This window comes from Mixophyes fleayi, chromosome 1 (assembly GCF_038048845.1).
Source record: "Mixophyes fleayi isolate aMixFle1 chromosome 1, aMixFle1.hap1, whole genome shotgun sequence".
NCBI classification, from domain to species: domain Eukaryota; kingdom Metazoa; phylum Chordata; class Amphibia; order Anura; family Limnodynastidae; genus Mixophyes; species Mixophyes fleayi.
Genome location: NC_134402.1, coordinates 409,773,146 through 409,779,378, shown reverse-complemented (window position 1 = coordinate 409,779,378; position 6,233 = coordinate 409,773,146).

Here is a 6,233-nt window from a genome sequence, read left to right as displayed (position 1 = left end):
CCGCGTATGGCTTTCTACTAGAAATATTCGCTTGAAGGTTCCGTCTATGAAGTTCGCTCAAGTGATAAATCCGATGTGCTTCAAACTACTGTTACCTAAGAACCTTCGTATCTCCAACGCCTTCCATGTGTCATTACTCAAGCCTTTTATCATCAACCGTTTCTCTGTTCCTCCTTCAGCACCTCGGCCAGTACAAGTTCATCAAGAGGAGGAGTTTGAGATTACTCATATTTTAGATGCTAAAATTTTGCAAGGAGTTCTTCGCTTCCTTGTGCATTGGAAGGGCTTTGGTCCAGAGGAGCGTTCTTGGATCCGCGCAGATGATCTCAACGCTCCAGCTCTTCTAAAAAAATTCTACTCCCAGTATCCGGGCAAACCCGGCTCCAAGTGTTCTGTGCCCACCTTTGAAAGGGGGGTTACTGTCACTCACCGGACCGTGAGTGCCTCTGCGCTGGTGCGTGGTTCTCTAGCCTTCCTGCCGGCGCCTGTCCTGAGCCGCGGCCGTCCGCCATCTTGATGGACTGCGCGTGCGCAGCATCCAAGAACTTATGACCTTTGCTTTTAATCTAATTGGTGGATCAGGCACCTCTCCCTATTTAAGACACCTGTGCTCATTACATCGTTGCCTGATCTTGAGTCTCATTCCCTGTGAGTCTCTGAAGGTGTTTCCTGTGTTCTCCTAGTGTCTTCAGCTTCCTGTTGATTACCTGTGCTACTCATCGGTGGTTTCCATACCCGCTTCAGTCTCCTGTATCCTGTACCCTACTCGTGTCCTCAGCTGGCTTCTGGATTATCTGCTCTGCTCATCAGCGGTTCTCATACCTGCTACAGACTCCTGGATCCTGCTCGTGTCCTCAGCTGGCTCCTGATTTCCTGCTCTGCTCACCTGTGGTTCCCATACCTGCTACAGCCGTTCAGTGTCCCTGCTGTGCCTGCATATTCTCGTGGACAAGCTTCTCTACTCATCAGCGGTATGCTTACTTATTATTGACTATCAACTGTTATCTTGCATATCCGCTTAGGACAAGTCTTTCTACTCAGCAGCGGTATCCATACCTGCTATAGACTATTGTTGTTACGCTGCATATCTGTTTGGAACAAGCCACTCTACTCAGCAGTGATATGCACACTTGTGATTGACTATCAGTTATTATCCGCATATCCGCTTGTGCAAGTCCCTCTACTCAGCAGCGGTATCCATACCCGCTATAGTCTATTAGCTGTAACGCTGCATATTTGTTTGGATCAAGTTCCTCTGTGCTCTCAGTGTCTTCATACCGTTATTGACTTTTTGCTGTAACGCTGCATATCAGTTTGGATCAAGTTTCCCTGTGCTCTCAGTGTCCTCATACCGTTATTGACTTTTTGCATGTTTCCACTCATCCGCACCTGAACTTCTCCTCACTTACTAGCAGTGGTACAACTTGCTGTACGCAGACCACTGACTTTCCCGCTACCTACCTGCACCTGGACAAGTCTTCTCACTATAGCAGTGGTACAACTTGCTGTACCCAGACCACTGACTTCCCCGCTACCTACCTGCACCTGGACAAGTCTTCTCACCATAGCAGTGGTACAACTTGCTGTACGTAGACCACTGACTTCCCTGCTTCCTACCTGCACTTGGACAAGTCTTCTCACCATAGCAGTGGTACAACTTGCTGTACGCAGACCACTGACTCCTGTTACCTCCTTTCACCTGCTCACGTCCAACCTGGTCTCCATGGTTCAAACCTGCCTTTCCACTATAGATGCAAGTCGCTGACTCATCTACCAATATAGCTGCAAGTCGCTGACTCATTTACCAGGATAGCTGCAAGTCACTGACTATCTACATTTCAATTGGCATCCTCTCTCCATCTGCTGTTATATACGTTCCTCTATTCACCCTGCTGCCAGAGGACCACTGTGCAAACTCCGCCTCTCTGGTAAGCTAGTCATCTGGTGAAATCCTGGGCAAGACTCCTAGTGCCCGTGACACTGGGGTATTTTGACTAAACTGCGTGCTATAAAAAGTGGACATGTTGCCTATAGCAACCAATCAGATTTTAGCTGTCATTTTGTGGAATGCAATAAATAAAGTATAGGTATATTCTGAATGGTTGCTATAGGCAACATCTCAGTTTAGTAAATGTAGCCCTAAAAACAAATTACAGTGACAGCAACATTTGCACAGAAAATCAATTAACTCCATTATTTCTCTCCTAAACATAAATCAAGCAACTGCTTGCTCGTCTGTGCCCGAATCTCTCGCTGAAGGTGGAGGTGTAGGTCTCGGACTATGACTGAACTGCGGTCCTGGCGATTCTGGATGTAATAGAAAAAGCATACAATGTATTTGCAGCAAAAAACATTTTAAAAATATACAGTTTTTTTAAAAAATTTGTTTGCGAATAAAAAAAACAGGGTTTTTTTTAAAGAAAAGTCCTTTACAAACTAATAGAGTAAAAAATACACTTTTAAAAACATTTTTTTTCTAAAAAAAAAACGTTTAAAAAGAAAAAAGCATTTAAAAAAAGTAAAAAGCATTTAAAATACTGTTAGGGTAAAAAAACCAAATAACTCACCAACTACTTGACCAAAAGAGGGCGAATCGGTATCCTGCACATTTATGCCCTCTACAATCTCAGCCGGCATTATCTGGCGCAGCTCCTCCTTGTAACTGGTGTACTCTACACGAAGTGGGGGGCCACCACCCGTGCGCCTTGTAGACCTCCTTTCCTGGGCCATTTTTTCCTTCAGCCTCCTCTTAATGTCAGAGAAGCGCTTGCGGAAGTGCGCCACTCTCCGCTTCAGTGGGCCCACCGCGTTCACGGCATCACAGACACGCCCCCACAATTGGTGACGCCGCCTTAGAGGAGTCCGGGCTGCCAGGTTGCCTAGGATGACCTCATAGCAGGGAATAATATTGTGCACCAGCACTCAATTCTCATCATGTGAGAAACGCACATTCCTCCCTGTCTTTGTCTTCCTGCCCTGTCCTGTCTCCTCAAACTCTCCCTCTCCCTCCTCTGACCCCTCAACCTCCATCTCCCTCTCCTCAGCCTGTTCTCCCCTCCTATCTCTGGACATTTTCACACAGAAAAACACAAAACACTGAAGGACTGACAAACACAAAGGACAAACTAGACTAACTACAGACACACTCTCAACACAGGCACACACAAGTACCACAGACAAAGGACAAGTCAAATACAAAAAATACAAGACAGAAAATAAATGAGAAAATAAATGTACAAAACAGAAAAATACCACAGGACTACTCACACTTCAATCAGATATCGCTCCACCAATCCACCAAACTCCAACTCTCACAAAGCACTATCCTCCAAACTCCTCTCACAAAACTCCTCAAAACCCTATCAGAGAAAAAAGTGTCAGGCCAGTGGTTTATATAGGGCTTGTGATGTCAAATCTCCTGACTTTGAAAATAGCCAAAAGTAACAGGCCAGGAGAAAGTGCCGTCATTTAAAGCAAAAGCGCCATGTTCTATTCAAAGCCGCCGGCGGCTTTGAGCATTACATCCCGCCGTTACAAAAATCCGGCTGTTTGCAATGCAAACCCGCCGAAAAACGTATGAGGTTTGAAGATGTGAGGAGCAGGGGCAAACGCAGGATTTTTTAAAAAACACAATGATATATATAGAGCTGCTGCGCATGAGGCCGCGCATGCACAGCAGCTCATTTCGGCGATGCTGAATTGTACAGCAGCCGCGGTGCTGTCAAAGAAGCATCTGCGGCAGTGCTGTATTGTAGTACAATACAGCACAGCCGCGGACGCTTCTTTGACAGCGTCACGGCTGCTGTACAGTACAGTGCTACTGTGTAGGGGCTATATTTAGCGCCCGTTCGTTCGCGGAGGGGAGGGGTTTCTGGAGAACCAGAAGCCTCCCCTGCTGCGCCCCTGAGGAGGGAGGATTGTTTGAGAGCTTTGAAGGTGAGGATGAGGAGTTTAAATTTAATTCTGTAGGCCATGTGAGCCAGTGTAGCGATTGGCAGAGAGGGACATCGGAGATAGAGAGGCAGGAGAGAAAAATAAGACAGGCAGCAGTATGGAGGATAGACTTTAGAGGGGCAAGGTGAGAGTCAGGTAGGCCAGAGAAAAGGAGGTTACAGTAATTAAGGTAGGAGATACAAGTGAGTGAATAAGAGTTTTTGTTGCTTTTGTGGTGAGAAAGGGCTGTATCTTGGATACATTTCGGAGGTGAAAGTAGCAGGATAGTATGGATAGAATAAGGAGTGAGAAAGGGGGTGTGCTGTCATGCCTTAGGCAACAAGTTGTAACTCCCTTGGGGGGTCTAGACCCCCACTAGTTAATACCCCAATGGTAGACAGGGGAGCAGAGGTGAAACTGACAGAGGCCCCAGAAGGATGATTCTCATAGTGTCGGGGCTGTCCTAACATGTAAACTGGCTGTTTTAAGGGCCAGTGTGAAGCAAGAAGAGGGGGAGGGAAAGCCCCATCAGTGAAAGGCACAAAGCAAGATACCAGCAGGGAAATCCCCACCTTTAGGATTACCCAAGAAGTACCACCACAGTAGTCACAGGTTGGCACTACAGGGAAAAGAGGTAGTGAGATTCTGAAAGCTCCTTCTATCAGACACCCCATGGAGGAGCCCTCTTGGAAAGAACTTGTGAGAAGCGTTAAATAAAGTTTCATATTTGAACAGAGCTGTCTTGGCGCCCAGTTTATCTGTACTGCACCATGCACACACTAGTGTCCACCTCAAATCATGACTGTGTTAAAAACCCGTGCATTCGGGAAGGGTTCCTCTGGTATTGGTTTCCCATACCCACCAGCTAGCCAGAGCAACAAGGACCAGTTGCAGCTTAGGCCACCAGGGGCACCCTTCACAGCCCTCCAAACAATACTGCCCATATATATGCGTATGTAGGATTACATGGTAAAAACAGAACCCCACTTTGAATTCCAGTATCCATGGTGACCATATTTAACTAACTAAATATAGCGACATACCAATTATTATTTGGCAGATGATAGTGTTATTGTAAGAGCACATTTAGTTGAACATTTTTTAATTTGCTCATATCACATGAGCAAACAGCTCTCAAAATCATGCGTGGGAGACAGAAATAAAAAAAAAGAGGAGTCAAAACAAGGGGGGTACACAGGGGAACCCCCACGAGGGTATTCGATTAGTTCTATGAGTAAAGGAGCAGGAGAGGAGGTGGAAACATCCCACGCTGTGGCTGTACCATCAATAGTATACTCATCCCACCGAAACCATTTCAAAATAGGGGTCGATGCAGACGTGGAATAGGGCATAGCTATTGTCTCCATATCGTAGCTAAACTGAATTTTTGAGAACATTCGGGATAGGGTAAGGGGGGTTGGGAGACTTCCAGTTCTGTGCAATCAAGGCCCCAGCCGCTAATAGGATATGTCCAAGAATGTATCTATCTTATTTAGGGACAGAAGTTGGGATGATGTGGAGAAGTGCTAGGATGGGGTTTGGAGCAACAGTAGTGTTCAAAACAGTTGATATTAGATCAAATACCTCACCCCAGAGCAGTTTGATGATGGGGCACATCCAAAACACATGAAAGACATCAGACACCTGAGTACATTGGCGCCAGGAAAATTTTGATTGGGATGGCCAGATAAGATGCAACCTATCTGGGGTAAGGTATAGCCGGTTGAAAAGTTTGACTTGCATTTCAGTGCAATGTCTTAGTGGAGGGAATATGGAAGCGGTCTTGGAGGAAAGCGAAGGGGAGGAGAAGGCTCTGGGCCAACAAATCCGTAAGGGAGGTCAACCCTCTGTCCCGTCAGGTAGAGGTTTAAGTCTGCTATAAGTCCAGACAAAGCTTGGAGGGATAGGTTGCGAGGTGGAAGCATGATGTCTGTGTGTAATGCTATAAACCTGTCCTACGTCTGTATGGCGCTGGAAATGGAAAGCAGCCTGCGGGCGGATGGGGGTCGGGCAAAATTGGGTGTTCAGAGATCAATCAGGGTGTTCCTGTATGTTTAGTTAGTGCTTCACAGACAAAGATTCTGTTTGTTTATTTTTAGGACATGGAAATAAAACTAGCTGTGGTAAATCAAACCAAAATAATTGACTAATGTGGTGTCCTTGGCTGGTCTGTCTGAAGTGCAGCTGCTTGTGCCAGGATGTGGTAACCCTGGTCTGATTACCTCACAGTATGGTAGTCAGTAGACAAAGTACTATGCTGAGTAGAACATAACATAAAATGTACAGTTGTGCATGCTACT